This window comes from Chironomus tepperi, unplaced genomic scaffold (genome assembly GCF_022539635.2).
Source record: "Chironomus tepperi strain 1889 unplaced genomic scaffold, CSIRO-AGI_Ctep_v1 contig_376, whole genome shotgun sequence".
In the NCBI taxonomy this organism is placed as follows: Eukaryota; Metazoa; Arthropoda; class Insecta; order Diptera; family Chironomidae; genus Chironomus; species Chironomus tepperi.
In genome coordinates this window covers 550,131-571,952 of record NW_027226498.1, presented here as the reverse complement: position 1 = coordinate 571,952, position 21,822 = coordinate 550,131, and the positions used below count along the sequence as shown (strand labels likewise).

The following is a 21,822-nucleotide window of genomic DNA, read 5'->3' as shown; positions in this document are numbered from 1 at the left end:
CATTACAAACAACGAATTCTAGTGTCTACATTAATTTTTTAAAAAAAGTTTAATCAAATTAAATTTCGCTGGCAGAATTTATTTATATGTCTGTATGCTTAAATATATGTTCACATATGATAATGACAGTGCCAACGAAATGTCTCACTTGTAATATATTTTCATCTCTTAGCATAATTCAGATGAGGCGCATAAATTTCATTTTACGTTTTAAAAGTTTAACTCAACAAAATGACAAATAACGATGACAAAAATAAATTTTATTAAAAGCTTTTTCGCAAATCTTCCTTTAAAGAAGATTTTCTTGTTATTCTTCTTTATTTTGTTTTCATTCTTTAAACTTTAAAGAAAAAAAAAAATAATTTTCATATTAAGTTTGTATTAAGTACATTAAAGAATTAAAAACAATTTACGAGAGGGAAAAAATTAGCTTCAGATAGATGCAAATTTACATAAAACTCTTTGGATAAATGAAAGCATTCATTTAGTCTTTATTTTTATTCTTATATTATTATTATGTCACTAAAAGGGAATAAAATGACATATGAGGAAAAAGAGAATGAATGAATGAATAAAGATTCTTTTAGTGAAGGACTATAAAAGAACACAAAAAAGTCATTTATCATTTGAAAATCATCACTATAAGAGCAAAGTGAAGTAAGGAAGTTTTTGCTCTTTCTTTATTGTTGGTAAAAAGGCACATGGTAGAAAGGATTTCCAAGTTTGTTTCTTTTTTGTGTTTTGTTTTCTTATATTCATATGGATTTTTTTTTCAAGTTGCTGTTTGTGAAAAGGCCTCACTTTCAAAAGTGTTAAGCTTCCCTTTTTCTCGTTGTTCAGTGTTGATCTGAATTTGATCAACTTTAATATATGCTTGTATGTATATCACTTTACGATGTCTCTTTTCTTCACTCACAATGTCTTATATTTCTGGTTGAATTTTTCTTGCTATTATGTGGCAGATGTTGGCATGCATGAGTAAAGTTTTTGTGTATTTTATGGAAATTCACATTTGTTACGTTTGTATAGAACTTTTTATACGGAAATGAAAATTTCTCTCTATATTTCACACATGTTCACAGTTTTCTAACTTGCCCGCTTTTATGACATAAGTATCACATAAAATATACAAAAAAATTGAAAAAGTAAAAGTACAGTTCGAGAAATTATTTTCATTTTTATTATATTGATATTTCCTATAAATTCACAACATGTAAAATTTATATTGTTCTTGCTATTTTTTTTCAAGAAAAATCTATTCAACGCAATATGATTTATTCTGCATACATATAGGTACTAGACATTTTTCACTATGCTATGTTGTCATGAGTTTTAAAAATTTTGAGGCATCTTTAATATGAAAAATTTCAATGAGAAGATTCCAATTTTAGAATCTAATTCCAAAATGACAGACAATATAAAAAAGATGAAAGCTTTAGATATAATTTATGTATGTAAGGACTCAAGTGTCGTCAAAGATAAATTATGAAGCATTATTCTTCTCATATCATATATTCACCTTAAAACATATGGATAAATTTTTCATTGCATTCCATTATTTTCTCGGATCATCAATAGAAAAGAATCGTAAACAGGGGATGTAATAATAAGGCTAGATTATGAACAACATAGGATACAGAAAACGATAAGAAAAGATATAAAATTGTGGATTACGTAAATATTAGATTTTTTTATTTTATTCTTTCCCTTTGACAGGTTTATTATTATGATTTATTGGCTAATATTTGTTATATTCAGAACTCTATCGTATAAATACATGAAATTGTGTTTATGCATAAAGAGTATTAAAAGTTGAGAATATATAAAGAGTCAAAGTATATTTTTTATAACAGATTGTATCTGTATATATTCAATCTCATGGATATACACGAAAATGTATAATACAGTAGAAGCAAAATTTTCCATAACAATTTATCCCGAAACCAATTGTGATGTTCGAAACATAAAATTCACATACGCATCTTTTTGCTCTTTTCTATATTCTTATGATCTGTGTGGAATTCCAAATGTGCTGGCGACGAAAGCACACAAATTCATGAATTGAATCGTAAAAACCTCTTTTTTCGTGTCGTGTTGAAGAGATAATAATCCATTTGGAATTGCGCCTTAATGCATAAAACATTTCAATTTTCCATTTTTTTTTCTTCGTTTTACTTTCAACATTTGAAAATATAATAAAAGATATTAAATCCAAATACATTTATAAACATAAAATCGTGTCAGCATATTGAGAAGAATGGTATAAATCTGACAATATTCGAGGGCAGAACACATGAGAATTTACGTCAAATGAAAATGAAGTGATAAAAACGCATAACAAATTGTTTATGAACGCCCTCAAGTTGATACTTGCAAAATCTTTTTCATTCTTCTGGTTGCATTGCTATTTTATGTACGCATAATATCATAAATTATCAATACATGAAATATTTGTCTCTCTTCTTATAATATCCTAAATAATTTTGCCAAGAAGTTTTGTTCTTTAAAGTTTAAACATTATAAAATATGAATTTGACACATAAAAAGGTTTTAAAGTACTAAAATCATTAATTGAATTTCAAAGTATTTACTATCATTTACCTTAAATTATTTTACGTCATTTCATAATTATACATAGAATTTAATTAAAATTCACATAAATGACAAGCAATAAAATTTTTACAAAATACCGTTATTGCAATTGCTAAAATCAATAATTAGAATTTATTGAAGTGCTGAAATGCAATTTTCAGCAATAGATGACATTTTACAAGCTCTATTATCTCCACATATATATACATATATATTGTATACCAACAATAATAAAAAAAATTATATGTCATCCAATTTGTTGCATAATTTAATGATTTATGTAAATTAATTAACAATATTAATGCATTTATTGTTAAATTCCATGTATAAATAATTGATTATGTTATTTTCGAATGTTCGATATAAAACAATTTTGCGAAATTTATGTTTATGGTTGCACCTTATATTCGATATATTGATAGAATATAGATTGTCGCACGTTTTTATATACTGTTATCATAAATTATGAGTAAATTTTTTGCATAGTGCTAACACTCATTCGAGAGATTTCACTATAATACATATGATATTCAAACATAAACCGACAGATAAATTAAGTTTTCAAAACAACTGAATTTTGTTGCAAACTAAAATTGGCAAAAGCTAATAGATTATGACAACATTTGCAACATCATCAGATTTATTTCAATCTCTCAGAAACTCATTAGCGATGCATGCAGTTGTGATTTTTGAGCGATATAATGGTTTGGATTTTTAATATTTTTTTGCCTATGTAGGATATTCAATTTAATTAGAACACTTTGTGAAAAATTTATTTCTGAATAATTTAATGCTAGATAGCATTCAATTTGGGTTGTTGATATGTCTCTCATCATAATGATTTAACGATATCATTGATTAATTTTTCAATCATTATATTTCATATTTGTCTACTGATTTTAAATACAATGTTTATATGTAAATCTCAAAAAATCAGATACAGAGTATTATCAAAATTATAAAAAAAAAGACAATGAATTTGAAAACATTTTAATATTAATGCGAAAGTAAGCTGTTAAGCTCATCCAAAGTAAAAACCAGCATGGTTTTCAGTATTCTTCCTGCTCTGGTTTTTCAATATACATTAAAACTATTATTATAATTCACACTTTTTACTATTGCTAAGAGCACAACTGTATGTATGAAAATAGAATCACTTTGGATAGGAAAAAGTTTTGTCTTTTTGCTCTATTATAGAATAATTTTTTTTGTTATTCCTCTCATTTCAACTTTTTACCCATTTTTGCTAGATAGTTACTTAACTTTTTCCACTCTGTTTTGTGCATATACTGTTGCCAACCGAGCAAGTAGTAGTTGAGTGAAGCAAAAACTAATTAGCTTCGGGGTTTGTAGTAAAAACAATGTAATGATGTTGCTTCAACAAAAATCATAATACACCAGGAAAAATTCATACTCCTGCTTGCTCGCGCTCACCAACCGCAGAGAACCTTTTCCGTTGATTCTCTTCTTGCTTTCCTATTTTAGTATGTCTAAATGAATAAAAATCCTTGAATGTTTCATTTCTTCCGTTTTTTTTCCTCTTACAGCAGATATAATGCCAGTTTTTTTTCTTCATTAATTGAAATTTATACATTTTTTGGAGATAAAACTTGGATTTTTTTTCACTTATTTTTTATTTAAAACAAAATTTATCATTCTGTGCATGGAAAATGGAAGGGAGAGGAAATTTTTGCAGCAAAAAAATTTGGCTTTGTCATCCGCACTTTGCGGCTGTCGCTTTAGAGTGTTAGTAGTAAAAAAAATGCAAAATGACAAAGTTTTTCATCCATTTGATAATTTAATAGCAAAAACACTGTAATTTTCACGCCACATTTTTATTATCTCATGAGAGATGCCTCTGCTGATGAGAGACGTTCACTTGATTGTATCCATTCTACACGCTCCTTTGAATTTAAAGAGAAATTCTTTTTTTTTCATAAAGCATTATTTTTAATTTCTTTATTCTTCGTAGAGAAAAGAAAGCAACGGAGACCAACGAAGATGTGAAAACGCAAATCGCATAATAGATCAGTTCATTATCAACTCAACTGCCTTCTCATTTGCATTTTTATATCACTCGCATTTCATTCTATATAATTCTTATCATAAAGGCAAAACTTTCAAGTAGCTGAATAAATTTTTCTTCACTTTATGCAATTGTTAAAATCTTTTGAGAAATGCTATGCAGAAGCAATAATTCTCATACAATTTAAATTCACAATTTTGTTTAAGAATTATTATATTTCTTCACATAAAGAAATATACTATTACGAACGGTGAAAATGAGAACAGCTCTAAAATGAAAAAAAGAGAAAAAGATTTAATTTTAGATAAAACTCATGCATATACTGTATTTTTAATGATTTTTTTTTTTAAAATTTCAATTTGAAAGATAAAATAAAACATTATTAAGATGAATCCTGATTTAAAAATTAAAGTCAAAATTTTATACAAAACTGTACATAATTTAATTTATGAATAACACTTAACAGGATTTTTAAGATTCAAAACATTTTTTAACTGAACATTTGCTGAACATATCGTTATTTAAAATATTGACCTCATCAGCCCGCGGAAGTTTCCAAAACATCAGCTTCTCATCATTCTTATATATATGTATATTTTTGACCTTCTCTTCCGGAGGATATGTTTTATGTTTTGTACTTTATGGCCTTTTTGAGCTTATAAGCATTTTTGGTCTTCTATATTGGAAAGAAAACTTTGGTAACAAAAATATTGTAATAAAATTATGGAAGGATTTCTCATTTATTTTTAGTATAATAAAATAAAATACAAAATGGGATAAATATTCTAAAATATTTCAATTCACCATCTTGTACAAGTAGTAAGGATCAACATGGAAATTGAGAAAAATCCAGAGATTTTTATGCACCCACATGTATACCGCATTGCTTTTTATTTACTTAGCTAAACAAGAGATTGCCAACGTAAAATACAATTCTACTTGCGTCATAAAATGACTTTATTTTCATTCTGATGCATCTTGAAATCTGCGATAAAAAAAATTAATTAAAACGTTATGTGCCTTAAAATGCCATCACAAATTCTCCGTTTTCATTTCCTGTTTAAGTACAAAAATAAAAATTTTAGTTTATCGCACGTTGCTTTCCGAAAAGCTTGCATTTCGACTTAAGACGAAATTCCAATTGGTATAGAGTAAACATCATAAAACTTAGACTTTATAGAGTGCTAAAAGTTTCTTCCTTCACTGAGTAGTACAATAAACAGCAATTGCAATGATGAAATTTTCCTGTTTAAAATACATCAGATGCTGCTTACAAGAACACGGACGATGCATGTGCACCGAATGAGAGAAATATCTACACAAAAAGACGTGTGAGCAGAATACAAAATTGTTTTAATTTTTCTCTTACTTCAAATTTTTATTCTATCTATACTTCGTTAAACGTATGCTTACTATCGTTTCACACATAGAAATGCATTTATTTTTTTACAAAACAATCGGAAGCGGAAAAAAGTATCATAACACGTTTATATACAATTAAATGTTCAACATATCAAATCGTTAACTCTATCTTACTGCTTTCCATATTGACCGACCATTTAAACCAACAAACTATAGCAAAACATAGAAAATCATAGACTATAACTGTATACTGAATGCATTCATGATAAAGTAGAAACAGAATAATTTTTTCACATCTTATTTGAAATGTACATAGACTGTAACTACCTCCTGTAATAGGAGAACGAGAGAACTTGAGCAAAGAAATTAGTTTCATATTTTATGGACAAGAACCAGCAATTATCGTTTATTTGTTTGTTCATGCTCTTGGGCACAACAAGTATTAAGGAATGATTTTATGATTTTTAATTTTTTATGGTTGTCTTAATTGAGCTTTTCATTTTTCAAATTAATTTCATGTACATATTTAAATATTCTTAATGATCATTTTCTTTACTTGAAAAACTGTTTAGCCTTTCCTCTTCCTAAGTAAGTCTTTTATTAAGGGAAGAAAGAAAATTTGTAAAACTTAATGTCCTTAACCCAAAAAGTTTTATTTATATTTAAAGAGAAATCACATGAAGATAATTTATTTTAAAATTTTTTGTGTGATTTCATTTCATAACTTTAAAAGCACATTCATTCTCTACACATAATTTTCCATTCTCTCTAGCAATTTTCTTTTTCACATTCCACTCATCTTTTCTTAAGATGCACGATAAATCATATAATAAACGTTTTAACTTGTTTTCATAACCAAGACCAGCACATTTTCTCTCTTTTGATTTTGAGGTTAAGATTAACGTTTCTCATATCTCTTTCCTTTCTTACTTCCTTTTTTTTTCTTCATTTTTCGCGTTGTCAGAAGCAGTAGCAACGGTGCCAGCATTACAAATAATAGCAGGCAATAATCCTTGTATAAGAAGCAAAAAAATTATAGGGAAAATTAATATTAAGATTCTTTTTATTATTTCGTACAAAACATATGCTTTACTACATAGTAAAGGAATAAAAGAAAATTTTCCAAACGACTTTTATTTTTTCTCTTGAAAAACTTTAAATTCAAAGTTTATTTATTGTATTACTTTCTTGTGAATTTAATTTTTCTTTTTTATAGATATTTTTAAAATATTTTATGTGTGTTCTTTCTACAAACATTCTATAAAATTGTAATGCAGTCAAAAACTAAGAGAATAAAAAAGAAAGGGAGCAAAAATTTATGATTTCAAATAAATGAGGATGTGAGCATTAAAAATTTGTCACCCATAATAAATATGTGTCTGAAGTTATCACGATGTAATGTTTTAAGTCACAACCATTGGTTGTTGTACGATGTACTCAAAAATTTCTCTTCCGTACTTTTATTATTATTATTATTATTAGAGTTTAGGTACTTGTATGCTATTGTAGATGAATAGAATATAGATAATATAAAAAAGCAGTAAAAAGTGCCTGATATTGTTACATATATTACGTAAGTGCACCTCCATCCATGCTTTACCTTATATGTACTACATAAAACACGAAGAACGAAAATGTAGAATATAGTGATATATCATTCCATTCCAAGGCTTTTAACTTCTTTTTCTTTTCTCCATTGTCACTGCTTGCTGCTCTTGTACAACATTGCTAAGTAAAAAAGTTATAATATTATGTGAAAGTGTCTATAATAAAGACTTTTATGGTCTTATATGTCATGATTTAAAGATAAGAATGCAATTTATAAATAAATTTATACTCCATTTATATCTTGGCAATTTTTCCTGGCTGATTTTTCTTCTCCTTTTATCTCTTTTTAGGGGGAGTCTTTTCTCAACTAAAGACATCAACTTTGATTCATTTTAATTTAGTTCTCATGTGTCTAAATGAAAATTAATTTTATAAGAAAGCAAAGCAGATTTTTCTCGAGAAAAAAGATTTGGTAAGTTTAAAAATTAGTCAATTAATGATTTATAAATCGACGAAAACCTACTTAAAAATGAACTTGAACTAATTCCTTAAATGAGCTATAAAAAAACAAAAGGCAAAATTAATTTAAGGAAGAACAAAAAACATCAGACGATGTAAAATCAATTTTAAATATCAACAACAAAGTTTTCATCCTCAGTTTGCTAACCTTTTATGCTCAATAAGTTTCTCAGTCATTCAATTCAATTTTCGTTTTTACTTTTTATTCCGTTTAGTAATTTTTGAAAGAAAAGAGGGAAAAGAGCTTTAAATTGAAAGATTTATTTCCAAAAGGAAAAGGAAGCAGAAAATCATAGAGGTGAAATAATAAAAATATCGTACTTTTTAGTACCTAATCTTTATAAAATTTTAACACATTAATAAAATTAAACAAAATTAAAAAATTTAAATGAAAGCATAGTGATGGATATTTTGTTAAAATTATATAAAAAAAACTGCTGATTGAAAAGCTAGCAGCCCTTGTTAAAATAGCAAGAAAATTTTCGGTAGAAAAAGCATACATACATAATAGTAACAACAAAAGGAGGAAAAATTTGTACACAATAAATCTTTTACCGCCCTTGCCATGAGAAAGAAGAGAGGAACGGCAAGATTCACCCACCCGAAATTGATTAAAGTGCTAAGAGAGGGAAGCCCAGGAAAAGTTTATTGCCAGTTGTGGAATTTTCATTCCGACAAAAGCTCTTTTGATATTCCCTTCCATTTCCACCATTCTATCCAAATGTATCTCTCTTTTTTCAATTCGAAAAATTTTCGTCTCATAGAGTGTTGTCCTCGTACCCATTATAGAAACTTTCCACCCTAAAAATTTTCATTATTTTACTTTTTGCTCTTGAGAATTAACAGACCTATTAAAAGTGATCGGATGAATTTATTATTTTACGGAAACGTAAACACGTTATTTATTAAATTTTCTGCTTTCTTTATCATTATCTTCATCTTTTACTTTCTCTGTTACCATATCTTAAAGAGGGAAACTTTTGGTGTAACTTATTTTATCAAGAACTATGAAAATGACATAAAATAAATTTAAAGACACTCAAGTGTATTGTTCTTATAGAGCATAATACATTTTTGATCTTTGATCTGCCTTTTTACTCCGTCTGCTTTCTGTTTTTTTCTGAAAACAATTAATAATTAATTTTAAGTTTCAAGATCATTTTTAAAACATTTTTTTGCTACTTAACTGGCTTGTAAATTTAATTGAAAATTTGTATTTCTAAGGTATTTACTCTCACAATCAATTTGATGATTTTGCCATGTCCTATTAATAACAAATAAACCGCTCCAAAATAGCTTAAACTGGAAGAAAATTCAGGTGGTAGTTGTTAGTTATCGATTTTTCCATTCAAGAAAATGCGCTAAAAGCGAAAAGAAATGAAAATGATCTGATTGCTTGTAAATGCGGGTCGAATGTTACTAAATATATGAAATTGAATCTCAAATCGACTGTAGTATTATGTTCAATCAACAAAACAAACGAAATTTATTGAGTAAACTTTGACGACTGTTAGAAGCATACGTCTGTTTGTATGAAAAATCTAGAATATCAATGAATTGTAGTAATTGAACTGTACAAAATACTATGACGAAGAAAAATTTCCATCTTTACCATTATACGTGAAAGGAAAGAATTTCTAATGCTAGAAAAGTTCCGTTTTTTTTCTTCTTATTTTCTTGAATTCGTCTGACGTTTAATGATTTATGTCGTAATGATGTTGTTTTGAAAGAAGAAAAAAATACAAATCGAAAATAAAGTAATGCAAATATTGATAGTTTTTCTCAATGAGAAATATTTTAATCAAAAATACAACTATAGTTAAAAATTTTAAATTTTAAAAAATCAAATATAAACAAATTGCAGTAAAGTAAATACATATTAACTTAAGAAAAACATATCAGATTAAATTTTGCATTTATATGTAGATCGAAAGTTTTCCAGAAACTTTTACATAGTGAATACCAAAAATCAATAAAAGTTCCATCACATAAAAATATGAAGTCATATTATTCACAAAATATAAATTCATATAAAAAATTATAATTTTGAAAGTCATCAAATAAAAATGTTTTATAAATCTTGAACTTTTATTCTTTTTGCCGTATCTTATTTTCAATTTTCTTTCCCTCCTCGTACTGGAGAATGTATATAAGATGAGTTTAAGGAAGAGTAAATTTTCTTTTCATTGATTTTCATTCTTTCCGATTCATATGACATTGAGGAAGATAGAATTTTTTTCTCACTCTTACACAAGTATGTGAATTGAAATCAAAAAGAAATAAACATTCCTTATTTGTTGTTGTGTAATTTGTCATGAGGAATCATACATTTTCTTAAAATTCCTTTGCAATGAGATTGTTATTGATGATATTTTGTTGAACTTGATTGCAGGTATTGTGCTAGTATATTAAAGAATTTTTTAAACTCATTTTTATCATACGATACTCAATATACGAACAATATTCAAGATTTTGTTGATATCACAACTGTCTTTTGAATTTATGTGAATAAAATTTTTTTGATCTCATTTGATTTGTTCTGGAAGTTTTTCATGTTCATACCTTCAATTTTTTATCAAATCAGTATTTATGTGGTATTTAAAAGATTGTAATTTTTTTTTATTCATCGTCATTCTTATCTTTGACGCAACATTGATTTTCAAATACAATTCAATTGTTTTATTTTTCATTCTTTCATTTCCGACGAATCACTTTCGACAAAAACAGCAATAAACGAAATGAAATATGAAAAGAGATCGAAGAAAAGAGTAGCATATATGTTTAAAAGTAAGATAGAAAGCTTTCCTAATTTTATTGCTTTTCTGCTCAAATTACTGCCATCATCGATGTATGTAATCAACATTACCATACATGAGACAAGCGTAGTTGCGTGGAAACTTTTGGAGCATTTACATATATACATGTATGCTTTAATAAATTGGCAGTGTAATGAAAAAAGCGCGGGGAAAAGAGAGCGAGAAAAAAATTAGAAATTTGCTCTATCGAGTGTAATGGAACAAACATGTATAACACAACCATTAATGGCTTCAACAGAATAAAAAATAGAATAAGAGATGAGAAAAAATTAAATTACTTCATGGTAGTATTGCCATTTCATTTTAATGCTTCATGAACATTTTCTTTCAATAACTTTTCTATATCTATAACGACTTTGCTGCAAAATTTGCTTGAGTAATCAGTTGATGTTAACATTACAATTCTTTTACTATACTTGCTTTTTTGATGTTGCGATATCAAATATATGTTTATTTTTTCATTTTAAGAATTTTTTCTCATATTAATATTATTTTAAGTTCAATGGTATATTTCTTGTTGAAAAATCCACTCTTTTTAGTTTATAATTAAAGCATGAAACAAGATTGAAGATTTGCAGACATTTGTGTTAATGCATAATTGTCTGGGTAATGAGTAATCTGACAAAATATCCCAAGTCTCCTTCAATCTTGCTTTTTATTACGCATCACAAGCAACACAACAATTTCATTTGATTTTTCTCTATATTTTTCCTTGTTTTGAAAATTGTCGTATTTTCATTGTCTCATGCCTCAAATTATGTGTCTTAATGGGCTTTATAGCAAATTATGGTGACAAATTGATGTGCATTTGTGTGGTTGGGTGCCTTCTTCTTCTGTAGTATTTTCTACTCTTATTCTATTGTTTGGTAATTTTCTCATTTATGCTGTCATTTGATGCCATCACAATTTAGTTATTTTCCTCTTTTCCGATGAAAGGCTTTTATTTCCTAAGCTTTATATTGTCTTTGATTTTAACAACTTGATTGGATTATATTTAAGTCGTTGATGTTTCAAAAACAATCTGACTCTCGTTTAATGGATTTGCTTGTATATTTAGTAAATTTACTCCAGAAGCGCCATTGATTTTTCTGTAATATTCTGTAATGCTTAAATTGTATTTTCTTAAATCAATAAAAAAATCGACTCATGATATGGTTTAATTTTAAATAACGTGAAAATTTATTCTGTGTCTTTAAGCCCATTTACCTTTAAATTTAGGAGAAAATATAACTGATATTTTCAACAGTACCTATATCGAATTTTTCAATTTAATTTTCTTCCGATCTTTTTATTTAAAGTATGAATAAATTATTTAATAACAATGCTGGCTTACCAGCGATAGTTCGCAGAGGATATCAGTGGATTCTTATCATTGATGGGAAAGAAATTGTACTAAAGTATAGAAGTTAATGCAACTTCTCGTATATGAAAAAAAAAAAATAGAATAAAATCCCACCAAGCAAGGTGAGTAAATTTTTCTGATAGTTTGGGCTTTCTGGTTAAACGGGCTTTTTCCTCTAACAACAACAACAACCAAAAAAAAAAAAGAGAAAAAAAAGAAAGAACAAATAAAAGAAAGAATTTTGCACAGTTTTCAGCGTTGCAAGACACGTTTTATTACTAATTTCGTACATATGTATAATTATTACTGTATATGGAAACAATTGACTAAGCGAAAATCTAACTTTTCTTCCTTTACACATTTAAGTATTTAAAAAATCGAAAAGTTCTTAGTGATTATCAAGGAATTAATCCTTGAAATTAGAATTATTTTTATATTCTAAAAACTTTGTAATTAAAAAGTTGAATTGTTGCTGTAATTGCAATACCTTTATTAAAAATTCGAATCATGCAATACAAAAATTGAGTGCAAAATGCAATGTGATACTTTGGCTTTGAAATCATAGCTCTATTAAGCTAAAATTAAAAAAAAAATCAATTCTATTTGTGACGACTTAAATAAACGTTTTTATTTTCGTACAATTTAATATTCTGCTGGCTGCTCATGCCTAATAAAATGCTGACAAAGCCTCATGAAGTTTTTCCATCATTTACTTTGCTAGTTATGACTTTGAACGCCATTTTTACAATAAAATCTTATTTCAAATCATATACGTTTCTTATATAAAAATATTTTTCTGACTTAACCTTCAGACTCAACAAATTTTGCAGAACAGATGAGAAAATTTCTCCTATACTGATTATGATATGTTTTCATATAAAGAATAAAATCTAAGTATCATTTGTCGTGTGGAGATTTCTTTTGAGCGTTAACTTCAATACTGTTTCGTTTTATATGTGAAAAACGTAAAATTTATGCATGTACATTTATATGATATTCTCTGTTTTCGCGGAAATGGTTTTTGTGTTGTAAAAAAGACGAGAAGCAGAGAAGGGGAAGAAAATTGAATCGTATATGGTGAACGCTCATTTCCGTCATTTGATGAAAAATTTAAGGAGTTTTATCCATACAGAAAAGTTAAAAAAATCTCAACAAACGTATCTGAAAAAGCAATCCTTGTTTCATGTAGCATGCCGCGTACAAACATGTGCGAATAAGGAAGGATCATAAAAGTTTAATGAAGCCTAAATGGAAGTGTTAAATGTGATTCAAAAATATTTTTGTGGCTTAACCATTTCATCCTTTGGAATGTTAAAACCAATGCAAGATATACTGTTATTACGCAAAGTAGGACCCAAATTTTGATCGTAATAATTTTATGACCTTAAATCGATGAATATTTGAACACAGAAACGCAACAAGATTTTGCCAACTTCATTTGCTTTAAAATATATCTTGATTTTGCTCATTTCCTTTAAGAAGAAAAGGAAGAGAAAATTTCTTGGCCTCATAAATGTTAGATTGTGCATCTTGATAAGATTATTGCTATTTTATTGCTCTTCATTTCCTCCCTTCATTTCTATCTTTCCTAAAAAAACATCTTTCAATATCGACCAAATAATTTGACCTTGCGACAAAATATCAATTTAATAATTTATTTTTTGACTGTTGATTGTCTCTTAGTTTAAAGAAATCTTTTGCATTAATTTTAAAATTGGTTTAATTATATAAGATATTTATATTAATGAAAAGCAATTCATTTCAATGAACAATAACCAAATTTTATCTTCAAGGAGAAAGATTTTTTTTTGAATATTCCAAACATTTTTATTGATATAGAAGTAGCAATCCTATGTATATCGACTGTAAAAGTGATGAATAGGATTAGATTTTATTTGTGCTTGTAAATTCTGATCCTTCTCTTATGTCTGTTTTTCGCTTCTCTATACATATTTCTAATTTATTTTATTGTATTTATGTATAGCAAGAAAAAAAAAAGAAATCAAATATCTTACAAGATATTTAAAGAATAAAAGCTGTCGTCAATAAATATACTGCTGGCAATAAAATATTTTCTATAATAGCTGAAATCGCTAAAACTTTTTTTCCATCTCTCCCCAATTTTCTCATTTGAATGAAAGCATTCGTTTCACTTCTTGTTGACTGTTGGAAAATAATCTTCTTTTGTTGCCCGTCTTTTTTTACTTTCTTGTTCACTCTCCGACTTTCTTTCAAAATAACAAAAGCAAACAATAATAATAACAATATGATAAAAATTTACGATTACATGCGTGAATAGTTTCGATTACTTTATTGGATGTATAAGTATAATCTCATCGTATCAATATCATAATAAGGAATAAAGTCTTCAAATTATGTAAAGTGGTTTCAACTCTAACACCAGTTTTAATTAACCTTCTCTGTATTAGTTAAAAACAAAAAGGTTAGTCAAAAACAAGTTCTAATTTAATCAAGATTTGTCTCGCGGCAAGTAATATTTGGGACTTAATAATGTATTGTTGATAGAAAAGGTTAAATATCGAAAGCCTTGTCAAGTCCACTTGATTTAATTTTTTCGTAATAAGGACGTATTTTTTTGTTCTGAACCAGTTTATACGGATGGGAAAATACATAAAAAAAATTTATATAGGTATTTTTTCCAAATGAGTCAATTAGAGATTTTATAATATATCCATACGACACTAGTCTGCCGACTAACTACTGCTTTGCATTAAGAATTTTTGATGTGGTTTTGTGTGTTAAAAAATTGTATATTAGCCAAAATAGGTGTCCGCCAAGAATTCAATTTTATTCATGTAACGATTATTGATTAAATTAAAAAAGTATTTTACTTAGGCAATTTAAAAATTCTGTCACATAAGCTGATTAAAAGGGAGAGTTTTCAAGAATGCAACAAAAATGAAAATCCAGTATAAAAAACTAAGAAAAACAGCTTAAATAAAATCAATCTGTATCATGTGTTATAAGGAAAACTAATGCTGTCAGTTAAGTAATCTATTACTAACATTTGTTGATAAAACCTAAATAAATAGCATAAATACAATAATGATCTCGATTGAAAAAGGAGGTTAAAGAAAAAGTTGGGCATTTTCTTTTGTTATTTATATTATTTTACTGCATCAAATCATGCGTATGACAATTATGAATGCTCGACAGCGTCTTATTGTTTTTAATAAGATAAATAAATCTATAAATTTCCTGGGCGTACTATAAGCTAATAGCATTAACTCAGTAGAATAGAAAACAACTATTGATGTTGTTAAAAGCCTTTGCGTTGGTCCTTGTAGAAATCGAATGTCCATAAAAGTGAATGAGATAAAGAAGAGGAAGGAGAAATAACGGAAAATTTGGATTGTTGTGAGATTTGAAGGGAGACATTTATTTGATTGTCATTCCATTTAATGCTCATTTTGCTTCGATAAATGATGGGTCATTTTACGATATAGAAATGACGTTAATTAAATTTGATTATCAGGGACAAATTTTTGCTTTCTTATGTCAGTTTATTTTTCTTCCTACCATCAATTGTATATTGTGATGAAGAGGGGAATTTAAAATAATAAATCTGTTCAATTTTCGATTTTTTGAGAAGATGGAGGAAATGTTATACGTTCTAATAAGTCTAGCATTTTCAGTTAATTAAAAATATTATTCATTCGATATTCAATTAACTTTTCTCTCGTCTTTATTGGCTTCATTTTTATGATTAATTTCTGCTTTATTAACTAACTCTATTTATTGCTATTACTGTCAGAGCAAAAACATAAAATGTCGTGTGGTGCTGAAAATAAAATTTTCATTTTTCTTCCCCTTCAATCTCTATTAAAAATTCAATTTACAATTTGCTTCGCTCCTTAAATATCATTTTATTTTCTACGAAGCATACGAAACGCTGTAGCAAAGCAGCAGAAAGAGAATAAATAAATTTCAATAACAATATCAATTTTGTACATTAATAATATTGATTGTATGTGGTAGAAAATGCGAATTACATTCACATTCATTTTTTAACAACAAAATACATTTATTTAGAACGTACTTAAATCCTGACTCAAAAATCATGTGGGGTGATGAGAATGAGGTAAAATAGATTAAATCAAAATTATGATCATGTATATGTTTTCAATAAATTTGTAGACATATTTTCACGGTTTAAAATTACCAAATAAAGAAGTATATTTTAGAATAATGCTTGAAATTAAATCATTTCTATTAAAATAATATAGATTAGCATAAACTTTAACAACATTATTAAACTAAAAGAACTAAAATTAATTTTCTTTTGCGTTATGAAATTTATGAATTATCGATCTGGTTACGGTTTTTTGAAACTGAAATTTTAGTGATAAATTTAAGCATAAAAGCACAAGATATTAAATAACTGAAAATTTTCCATGTATAAAAACTGGTTAAGCATAAAAAAAATCAAATTACTATCAAAAAGCTCGTTTGAAATTATTTTTCACACATCATGAAATTGTTTACATTTTTTACTTGCTTTTCATATTACTTATGTTTGTTTGTTATAGCGAAGCCTTGAAATAAAAAAAATAAGCTATGAGAAAAAGAGAAATCCAATTTCTTGAGTAGATAATTTTATTTATAAAGTAAATATATTTGAAGGCGATGACAGTGGTGAAAACAAAAAATATATTAAAGCAATTTGAAAGGAAAGAGAAAAAATACTTCATTAATTTTTATGCTTGGCTATATTGTGCGTGTTAGATGTGCATTGATTTTTTAATTTTTCATTAGCTCCATTCTCGCACAATATTTTTTAAGTTGATTTCGGTGAGACAAAAAATTCGTAATAAAATTTATTTTTATAGAATATTCCAAAAATTACCCATTCACATCTCATAACGTTGAGTGACGAAATTGCCTCGAGTGCGCTCATGAGTAAATTGTTTATGGTGCGTAGATACGGCCAATTTGAAAATCTCTCCATACCACCACGTATTTTATTTCTCCGAGCTTTTTTAAACATATTTTTAAAAAATATGAATTCACTTTGGTGGCTTAAAAGCTTGGTGCGTTAAAAAAATTATAATATTTTTAAAATTATACGAACAAATTTTTATTGATTTTTCATTTTTACTGGATCAGCATTATTTTCCATTTCGTGGAGGTAAAATATACATAAAGCATATACATCCATAAAAAGCGCTTTGTAAAAAATTATTGTAACAAATTATTTACTTATTTCATGTACATTTCCGTTTGCTGAAATTCTCGTAACGAAGTTATTGCCACATAACAAACATAAAAGAGCTTAGAGTCTTATGGCTTCTACTTATACTTTTTATATGTACATATTTACCACGCACTTTTCAATAACATCTCTCATTCATTTATCCAATGTTGTTGTTGTTATCGTGTATATATTTTTCTGATGACGATGGAAAAGGATGAAAATGGTGAGAGAGACGTAAAGCTATAAGAAAAACATGAAATAGATATCACGACCATCTACCGTTTCAGAAATGACTAAGAAAATTTCCTCTCTAATATGAAATGGCGACATAAGCTTTGCTTAAGGGTAAAAACTTACTTTTTGGGTTTTATTGCTTCATTTAATCCTCACATCAAGAGAATGAATTTTAAATATTGCAAGTAGTTTTGTTATAGACATACAAGAAATGTTTCTAGAAATAGAAGAAATTTGCTAATTCTGAATAAAACTAACTTTTTATACTAGAATAATCCCCGACAAAGCATGATGGGAAGATTATAATCTAACGGTTCTCTGTGCTTCTTTAGATATTTGTATAAAAACTTTAAATTACTGTGATCTGAGATTCTCAAAACTTGTTTACAAATAAATCTCAATAAGTTGCACAGTATTAAAAAAAAAAGTTTGGTGTTTATGATAAATGTGTGTAGTTTAGAGCGGAATGCCAGATAAAAGGACCAAAGGAGAAATTAACTAAATTATATTATTAATGAACGAATGAAAAACCTAAAACATTTACCTTTTCTTGTTTTCCAATACAACATGATAGTTTCATGATCTTTCCATGAAATATACATCTTTTTTACTCCTCGTTTGTTCTGATTTTGTCTTTTTTTATTCCGTCGTTCTGTTATTTATTCATCCTTTGCACATTTTTTTAAAGATGTGACTAGGGAGAATTATTCATCGCGACTTTATATTATTTTGAATTCTGTTGTCGGCTTTTCATTTTTATTGTATTTACTGTAATGGCGTTATATCGTGACTGTCTATATGTCTTTTTTCATCACACATAAAGTTTACTGTTTTCAATTTCATGCTTTTGAAAGCGAGATTTTTTTGTTTTGATCTTATACAAAGATTTCAGGTTAAGCTTTTTCGCGTGTCTTACGTCAGCATTACACGTGATCTCGTTTTCTTTCTCTATCGTTTTCTCATTCTTTTATACAAATAAAAGTAAGGCAATTTCATAGAAAATGGTTCAGAGTATGTCTTACATCGCATTTACGGAAAATAAAATTTCTCAATAAAATCACATAAAACTATTTGTCATATCTAATAGATGTAAAAGAAAATATTATATTTGGTTATATACGCACACGTAAAAATATAATGAAGAAAAGAAAGGCGAAAGAAAATTATAAAAGTCGTCGTCGGTAAGAAATAAAGTAAAATGGGCCATTTTTACTGCATGTTGCCGCTACTGCGCGACCATTATTTTGTATATGTTCATTCATTTCGTCGACAACCATTCTATAGTGTAGCAAAGAAGCTTAAATGAACAAAACATATTGGGTGGCACTAATGAAATTGAAGGGTGTTTTTCGTTACTCTATGAGGGGGTAAAAAAAATACTGTGCAGTGAGGAGAGTAATTTGATGGGTTTTTCTTGTGCCTTTCATTTTTATGTTTTTTCCTTCTTCGCTTTTCTTCTATTGTAATTAAAAGAACTTCCACATAAAATTAATTTTCTCTTTCTTCTTCTTACTCTTATAGACGAAATCATATACATAGAAAATGTAACATTGAATGGCTGTTTATGTCATTCTTGTATAGAGCATTTCTGTTTATTTAAATGCCGTTTCAGTATGTGCTAAATATATTTAAGTATTCATATACTATTAATTCATGAATGCATCACTTGAAAGGTTTAGGAAATTTATGTCAACATAAATATAAATCGAGATAAAAAAAATATGGTCCTAGCTATTCTCTCGGATTCTTCCTTCAAGAAAAAATCTTTTTAATAATAATAATATTAAAAAGTAAAATACCTAATCTTAAAAGATTTAGTTTTCATATTCTAATTTATAGTAGAATATATTTTCTCCGTACTTTGCCTTTTTAGGTATCAAATTAGAAAGAAAAATGACAAAGAAATATTTTATGCCACAAAGTAAATTTTTAAAATTCCAACTTTTTTCATAACATACACATAAGAACTGCATAGTTGTGACTTAAGTGGGGAAGAAGAAAGAAATTTCAAAAGATTTATGATACTTTTTGTCTTTCTGTCGGAAAAATCCAAGAATATATTTATCTATGTAAAGGATTGTGAATAGAAGACAAATATTTTTTGTTCCTTTTACGACTCATTCAAAAACTAAATTCCTTGTTCTTTAAACGTTCTTTTTATTCTTTCTTTAAACTTTTTTTTAAGAAGAAAAATCTTACGAATTCATATTTATGTCCATTTAAAAAAAATCTCATAAAGAAAATCTCATACGAAGAAAATGGAATGTCAACTTCATTAACCTACCTCTTTTATTTTTATCTACATATGACCCGAAATTGTTTTGGCTTTCATATTTATCAACTTTTAGACATTAAAATTATCCCGAGTGGACAAAAATACGTTATAACTAGTTGTCGAATTAATAGTTAATGTCAAACGTTAAAAAAAAACTATTAAGCATAATGATAAAATATTAGTTAATCATCGATTTTAAGACATCATTTTTGTCTAAATTTCAAATACAAAGAACATAAATATCGGGTATTGGGATATTAAAAAATTAAATGTTCTTATCGAAATTTTAATTCAGTTTTGAAAATATAAGTAATACTATTTGACTGTTTTAATGGAAATGTTTCTATTTTGCAAGATGATGTTAAATTAATGTTGATAGTTTAATAATAGAACAGCTTGAAATCTTTTTAAAATATCTTAAAAATTTTGCTTTATATTTAAATGCAAATGCTTCTCCGTTCTGTTCAATTCTTCGTAACAAAGGGAAATTTCCCTTTTTTGACCTGCTAATGGAAACCTTTGAATGCTTTTTTGTATGATGCTGTTTCTTTTAATTAAAGTAAAAATTTCAAACAGCGCCCTAAATAGTTGTGCAATTATCATGAAAATTTGCTTTTTTACTGAAATTAACACTCACAAACGATAATAATAAAGTAATTGAAGCATCATCATGTGCTGCTGTTGCTAGTACTGCTGCCTTCATTATGTACTTTGAACTGAACTAAAAGCAAACGAGCAGAAAAGCATAAAATGCAATTATACATCATAAAGCCATCATATAACAAGCATTAAACTTTTTCATTTATTGCTCTCTTCATCCTTCTTCAACTGTACTTCAGATATTGCTGCTACTACGCTGATGTTGTAGATGAATAGACAGATAAAGTGTTTCAGCCTTTTATTTTGTTATATTTTTCTTAACTCATTTATTTTGTTTCCACATGCAGTATCATCACTAACGTCACTGGTACTACATGTATTTTAACGATATTTTATGATATAAAAATTAAACTGTTGAATGCTATTGAAATGTGCACATATGTCCAACAATAAGTACTTAGAATGTAATAAATTTTTTGAACAACTGAACTTTAAAATAATATGAGGAAATACTCTTTTTTCTTTTATAGAATTTAAGGACTTTCTCAAAACTTCATGTACTCTATCTAATCTATTCAACGAAATAATATTATTATGTAAACTACATAAACTATTTCAAAAAGAACAATCTTCGAAAAGGAAACATTATTTAGGTCATTCTTGTTTAATTTTGGTTTCTTGTTTGCTTTTTTGATACTTACCAAAAAAATTACCGTTTGTTTGGAGGTTGGAAAAACTAAACTGTATAGAATGAAAAGTAAAAAAAAAAATAAAACCACACAAAAGAAAAGATTTTCAGTGAGTACAAATTGTGCCATAATAAACATTTGCTTCACGTTCTAGCTTTTTCTTTCTTTTTTTTTTTCAAAGCATTGAAAGAGATGAAAAAATTGTCACACAGAGTGAGCGGCAGGGAAAGAAACTAAGAAAGTAATCAAATAAGGTTCATTTATTTCTCTTAATTTTCTCATTTTAAGTCATAAAGTTCTACAAAAGAAAAGTTTTTCATTGTCGCTCAATGAATTGATAAAGAAAGGAGATGAAGGAAAAAATCAAGAAAAAGATGCAAAGAAATTTTTATAATGAGTATCTCTATGACAGCCGAAAGTATACTAATATAATATAAAAGAGAAATATTAACAGAGCTTGTTGTCACCTATTTTTGTCATTATATGTAAACCAAAAAAATACATATACTAGCACTTCTCTTCTCCTCAATATAGCAGTGAAGTAGCAAGTAAAAGTTTCTCATAATCATAATTGCGCTCTTAATTAGGAAAGGTTTATGCTTGT

The 21,822-nt window shown here is 27.2% G+C and overlaps 1 protein-coding gene across 1 annotated transcript in view; it reads left to right on the top strand.

Annotated features, from left to right (window-relative positions):
• Nucleotides 1-21,822, top strand: part of beat-VI (beaten path VI) — a 50,161-nt gene that overhangs the window by 7,819 nt on the left and 20,520 nt on the right. The window contains exon 2 of the mRNA XM_070647524.1: nucleotides 7,879-8,000. The gene's annotated coding sequence lies outside the window, so the exon portion shown is untranslated. The remainder of the gene's footprint in view (nucleotides 1-7,878; nucleotides 8,001-21,822) is intronic.